The sequence below is a fragment of the Bos javanicus genome, chromosome 7, assembly GCF_032452875.1.
Source record: "Bos javanicus breed banteng chromosome 7, ARS-OSU_banteng_1.0, whole genome shotgun sequence".
In the NCBI taxonomy this organism is placed as follows: Eukaryota; Metazoa; Chordata; class Mammalia; order Artiodactyla; family Bovidae; genus Bos; species Bos javanicus.
In genome coordinates this window covers 61753614-61759396 of record NC_083874.1, presented here as the reverse complement: position 1 = coordinate 61759396, position 5783 = coordinate 61753614, and the positions used below count along the sequence as shown (strand labels likewise).

At 39.1% G+C, this 5783-nt stretch overlaps 1 long non-coding RNA gene across 1 annotated transcript; it reads right to left on the bottom strand.

The window, feature by feature from the left end:
• Nucleotides 1-820: 820 nt before the first annotated feature.
• Nucleotides 821-5516, bottom strand: LOC133251501 (uncharacterized). Its single transcript, XR_009737659.1, has 3 exons — nucleotides 5117-5516; nucleotides 4100-4155; nucleotides 821-1267 (listed from the first exon to the last, which is right to left on the bottom strand). It is a non-coding gene; the product is annotated as an uncharacterized LOC133251501 (long non-coding RNA).
• Nucleotides 5517-5783: the final 267 nt, after the last annotated feature.

The following is a 5783-nucleotide window of genomic DNA, read 5'->3' as shown; positions in this document are numbered from 1 at the left end:
TCCATTCCAATAATTGATTTAGAATAGTGGGAATAGGAAAAGGAAAAATAAGAGTCAAGTCGTCTCTATTGTGGACTGAGCCTAGAGTTCCCTTATCTGACAAATGCCTATTTTTTTTCAAACATTGATAATTATGTACACCACTGGCTGCAGTATCAAGGCAGAAAGGAGACCCCAACTTTGTGCAAAAGTAAAGGATGGAACCAATGCACCAGGACTCAATAAATTTCAGAAGCAACCAGCCAAATTTTCTATCACTTAAAATGTACTTATACCCCAGGAAGCTGAACACAGAGAATACCCACTCTGGTCTGGACTTCCAGACCTGCTTCACAGAGCTACAGAACAATCACAAAGGGTTCTGGAGCGTGGGAGAAGGGAAAATGAGGAAGGTGAACCCCATCCTCATCTACTACCCAGCCTAGCAGGTCTCATCATGACCCCCTATATCATCCTGGTTTTTCCATTCACTGCCAACAAGTTTTCAGCATATTATATATATGATATTGATTTATATAAATTTCATGTAAATGAATATATAATTGGTTGATTTTGCCAGGAACACTTTTATGCCTTTCATTTGTACTTATGTAATTCTTAATTATAATTCTGTGATTTAAATACTATTATTGTCCCCTTGTTAAATAAAAGGAAACTAGGGAGCATATAATATATGTTATTTGCCAAGGCTACACTGATAGCAAATAGCAGAGCCAGCATCCAAGCTAGGAACTTTGGCTCCAGTCACATTCTTTACCACCAAACTGTGTCATGTAAAATATCATGGTCGTATGGATCAACAGTCCAAATCAGTACCATCGGATGATCACTTATCTCCATTTAGCACTTTGCACAGCAATTTCAACTGTACTCCTGATACCTTTCACTTGTGGCTCAGAGCAGTGTGCAAAGGCATGAGACTCTGAGAGGAGGGACTTGCCCTAGGGTCGCAAATGTTAAAGTGCAGAGACAGATTTGAATCCACAACAAATTAGGATGTATTGCTTTCTTCTGCATTTCTCAGAAGACCCAGAGGAAACTGAGGCCAGGAGAGGTTAAATGAGTAGCAGTGTCCTATCTCCAGCTGGTCCAGCTTGTTACTCTACATGTGGTTGTTGCTATACTTGTACAAAGTCCTAGTTAGTCCTTTTCTCTGTATTGAATGTTTGGTTGAAACTTGACCCTTCAGACTCCTTGCGGGGAGTCAGGATTCTTGACCACATTCATGCAGGAGATAGGAGAGTTCTTTTCTTAGACCAGACAGGTGCTATGTGAAAATAAGAAGAGAATTAGGGAGATGAATAAGGCAGAGGGTGAGCAGGGCAGAGGCTTTCTGTGAATCAGGGGATTTGGTAGCAGTGACTTGTGAACCCATTACCTGTCCTTAGAGCCCACAGTAACCTTTGGAGAAGAGTTATGGGCTTAAGTGTTTCCATCAGCACAGCTGGGTTCAAATCATAGCTCTGCAAGTCACTGGGTGTGTACCCTGAATAGATCATTCAATCTTTCAGGGTCCAGCTTTCTTAATTTGTAAAATAGTATTGATAGTGTGACTACTCCCAAAATGACAGTTTTATTAAATTAGGTCAACTGTTATTTACCTTATAAGTGGCATAAAAGTTGCCATCAATACATTTAATTTCTTGTCCCTTATATCCTGTCTTTCTTGATACTCCCCCCTTGATACTGATCTAGGGTAAGTATTAATGAGATATTACTTCTTTGCAAAAGAGAAATGAAAAATAGTGTTTTTTCCCCTAAGACCAGTTTATTTGTGTATGACTCAAAAAAAAAAAAAAAGCTGTACATATTTAATATATACAACTGGATGAGTTTGGAGATAATAGAAATGCTTTCTTTGAATGGCTTTGTAGTGTTGGGTTGTTTTATCAATCTTGCATGACTGGCAATAAGAACTAACTTAGGTGTATTCAACAGAGAGAAAAAAACATTGGATATATAGGCAGAATGACTGTGAAAGAGAATAAAAATGTGTTATGTACTGATGAGCAAGTTTAGGAATGACAGAAACCTTGTCGGTGGAAATAATGCAAACCAGAAGACAGTGGAGTAACTTCTTTACATTACTAAAAAAAAAGAAAACTGTCCATATAGAATTCTTGGCCCATTAGAAATATATTTTAAAAACAAAGGTTAAATGAAAATGTCTTCAGAACTACAAAAGCTGAAATAATTTATCACCAACAGACGTGCACTGCAAAAGAGTTTAAAGAAAGTCCTGAAAGCAGAATATAAAATGACAAATGTGGAGCAGTAGGCGAAAAGATAGTATTTGGAGGGTAGCCACAAGAGTGGGAAGCTGAAGGTGAATTGAGACAAAGATCCTTGAAACTGAGCAGAAAGATAAGGATTCAGATTCACTTTCAACAACACTGATATTAGTAATGCTAGTATTATTAATATCAAATACTACTGAATGCTGGCTCTGATGCCAGGCAGTATGCAGAAAGATTGACATTTATTATTTAAGTCTATAAAATTAATATTTGCATTATTTCCATCAACAAGTTTTCTGTCATTCCTAAACTAGCCCAGTATACCCATTTCACCCAAAGTAAGCTAATGTTAGAAAGAAGGATAGTGTTAACACCTCATATCTAGGCTTTACAATCAAACAGACTTGTCATCAAATCCCAGTTCATTTATTTTCTATCTTTATGACTTTGGGTAAATTATGTCATGTCTCTGAATTTCAGTGTCTTCATTTGTAAAATCACCTGCAATGTGGGAGACCTGGGTTCACTACCTGGACTGGGAAGATCCCGTGGAGAAGGGAAAGACTACCCACTCCCGTATTCTGGCCTGGAGAATTCCATGGACCGCATAGTCCATGGGGTCGCAAAGAGTCAGGCATGACTGAGCTACTTTCACTATCACTATTTGTAAAATGGGGATAGTATTAATTTTATAGACATTACGAAGACTTAAATAATAAATGTTAATCTCTTTGCATAGTGCCTGGCATCAGAGCCAGCATTCAGTAGTATTTGATATTATTAATAATACTAGCATTACTAATATCAGTGTTGGTGAAAATGAATCTGAATCCTTATCTTTCTGCTTAGTTTCAATGATCTTTGTCTCATGTCTCAATTCACCTTCGGCTTCCCACTCTTGTGGCTACCCTCCAAATACTATCTTTTACCCTACTGCTCCACATTTGTTATTTTATATTCTGACATCACATTTCTTGAGTACATCTTCCCAACTTTGCACATGTCACAGTAACCTACTTTCATCATACTTGCTCTTCAATTTAAATTCTAAGACATTATTTCTACCTTATCTAGCAGATGGCCTACTTTGATTCTTCCAGGAAAAAAGAGGTATTCATGAATGGAATTCATTCATGTTGCATCTTCTAACACACAAAATTGTCTGCAAACAAATCATTTTATTTTTCTCTCCAATCTCAGAATTATCCAAGGGTAATCTTGCATCTCTTCCCAAATTTTTTTCAAAGGTGGTCTAGAACTCCTTTCTACAACTTTACTATTGACTAGTCATTTCAATACATCATTTCACCATACTCTGTTTCATGGCAATTACATATCTCTCTTTTTGTATCACATGTAAGAATCTATTTTCCAAATCTGATAGACACTAACCTTAAATTAATGCAACCCTGAGAAGAGTCTTTCAGTGTGATAGCACATTCATTCCATTATCACTCTTTTCCATCCCACCGCTCTTTGGTTTTCCTTTTACCTCTCTGGTCATTTCCTCTCAGCTCCCCTATAAATTATTCTTCCTTCCTTCATCTGTCCCAGAAGGGTTATTTAACGTTTGCTAGGCTCTGACTTTCAGTCCTTTTCTGTCAAGGGGCAGCCTTAGTCCAAGATCAGAGAGCAGGCCAATGTGTTCACGCTTTCTGTCCCTCCCCCACTTCCCACATCCCTCCTGGTCTTGGGAAGTAGTAGCTCTCCCCTGTTGCTAGCCAGAGGATGCTTCACCCCCAGGGATGTCTCTCTTGGATCAGCTGTGTCAGTCAGTTTCAACTAAGTTATGTTGCAGATAAACACCTCCCCCCAAAATCTTAGTGATTTGCAACAAAGAGTTTCTTATTCCATTTACATACCTAGAGTGCATCAGCTCCAGGATGCAGGTTGATGGGTTATCTGGGATATTGCTGGTCTTAGAGGGAAGGAAAAAAAAGAGAAAGTGGTAAAAGATGATTCTTAAAGACCTTCTTCAAAGGAGCACATAATTCACATCCATTAGCTGAAATAAGCATATGTTCAGGTCTTAAACGGTACAAAAGTCTAATTATCCCTCAGTGAGGGACTTCGTGTGGCAGACAGACTTGAAGACCGTCCCCGTTTATACCAACACCTATATGGTCATCCTTTGTGCAATTCCCTGGAGTGTGGTCACAGGATCTGTGACTTGCCTCTAACAGAGACCATGGCAAAGGTGACAGGGTGTCGCTGCTGTTATTATGTAACAAAGATGAAAATCTCATACTAGTAGAAGTTCTTCCTTGTTAATTTTGATGAAGTACTCTGCTCATGTTGAGAGCTGCACTGTGGAGAGTGTGCCACATGACAGGGAACTGAGTGAGGGTCTACCTGACAGCCAACAAGGAAGAAAACTGGTGAAAAAATGAATTGGAAGTACAAGTAAGCTTGGAAGTACATCCTTGTCTAGTTGAACATTCAATGAACCCCAGCCTTGACTGACAACTTCATTACAATCTATGAGAAACACTGAAGCAAAGGATCCAGTTAAACTGTTCCTGGACTTCTGAGCTACAAAATCTATGAAATAGCAAACCTGTATTTTTTTTTAATCATGAGTTTTGGGTAATTTTTAATGTAATAATAGCCATAATATAGCAATGTTCAAAGGCTCTGATAAGATAGAAAATATTTTTGAAAAATAATTAAATTTGCCTGGTCCACTTGTATGGCCACAAGTATTACCTCCTTTAACTTAGCATGCAAAATATCCTCACCCCCTCCCAAAAGGAGGCAACCAAAATTTCCATCATTTTGGCCTAAGGCTGAAGGTTCAAGATTTCATCATAGTTTCTGTGTAAGTTTCAGATATACCTTCTCTTAATTCAGAGACCTGTGAACTAAAAATTACAACTTACCTGCCTCCCAAATCCAGCATTCAATGAAAGAACAGAGACAGACCAGCCACAGTGAACATTTCCAATTTTGAAAGAGAAAGACTGGTTGGCTGTGGTTGTCTCTTACACTGATAGCCACTAATGAACAACTCCTAGAGTTTGCCTCATTTAGTCCCCTCCTCTTGAATTTAAACTGGTCTTGTGACTTGTTTAAATAGTAGACTACTACAGAAGTACATTTGGACTAACTCCTGTCCTAAGCCTTAAGAAGTCCTAACAGCTTCCAATTGTGTACTGCCAGGGCCCAGTTTCCAGCCACCATAAGGAAAATGTATGATTATCCTGAAACTACAATACTTTTAAGGAAACCTATGTGAGCCACCTGGAGAGGCCACATGGAGGAGAAGCAGAGTGCACCAAATGACAGCCTCACCTGAGATTCCAGCCAACAGCATAGACCAACTGCCACCATCGGGGACATTCCAAATCAGTTGAACCTGCAGTGAGCCATCGTGGATATTCTAGACCACTTGAGCCTTATGATGACTGCAGCCACAGTTCACACCATACAGAGAAAAACTATTCAGGTGAGCCCAACTAATCCACAGAGTCGTGAGCAGCAATAAATGGTGGTTGCTGATTGCAGCCAGTGAGCAAGGCAGGTACACTGTCCCTGAGTACCTGGCCT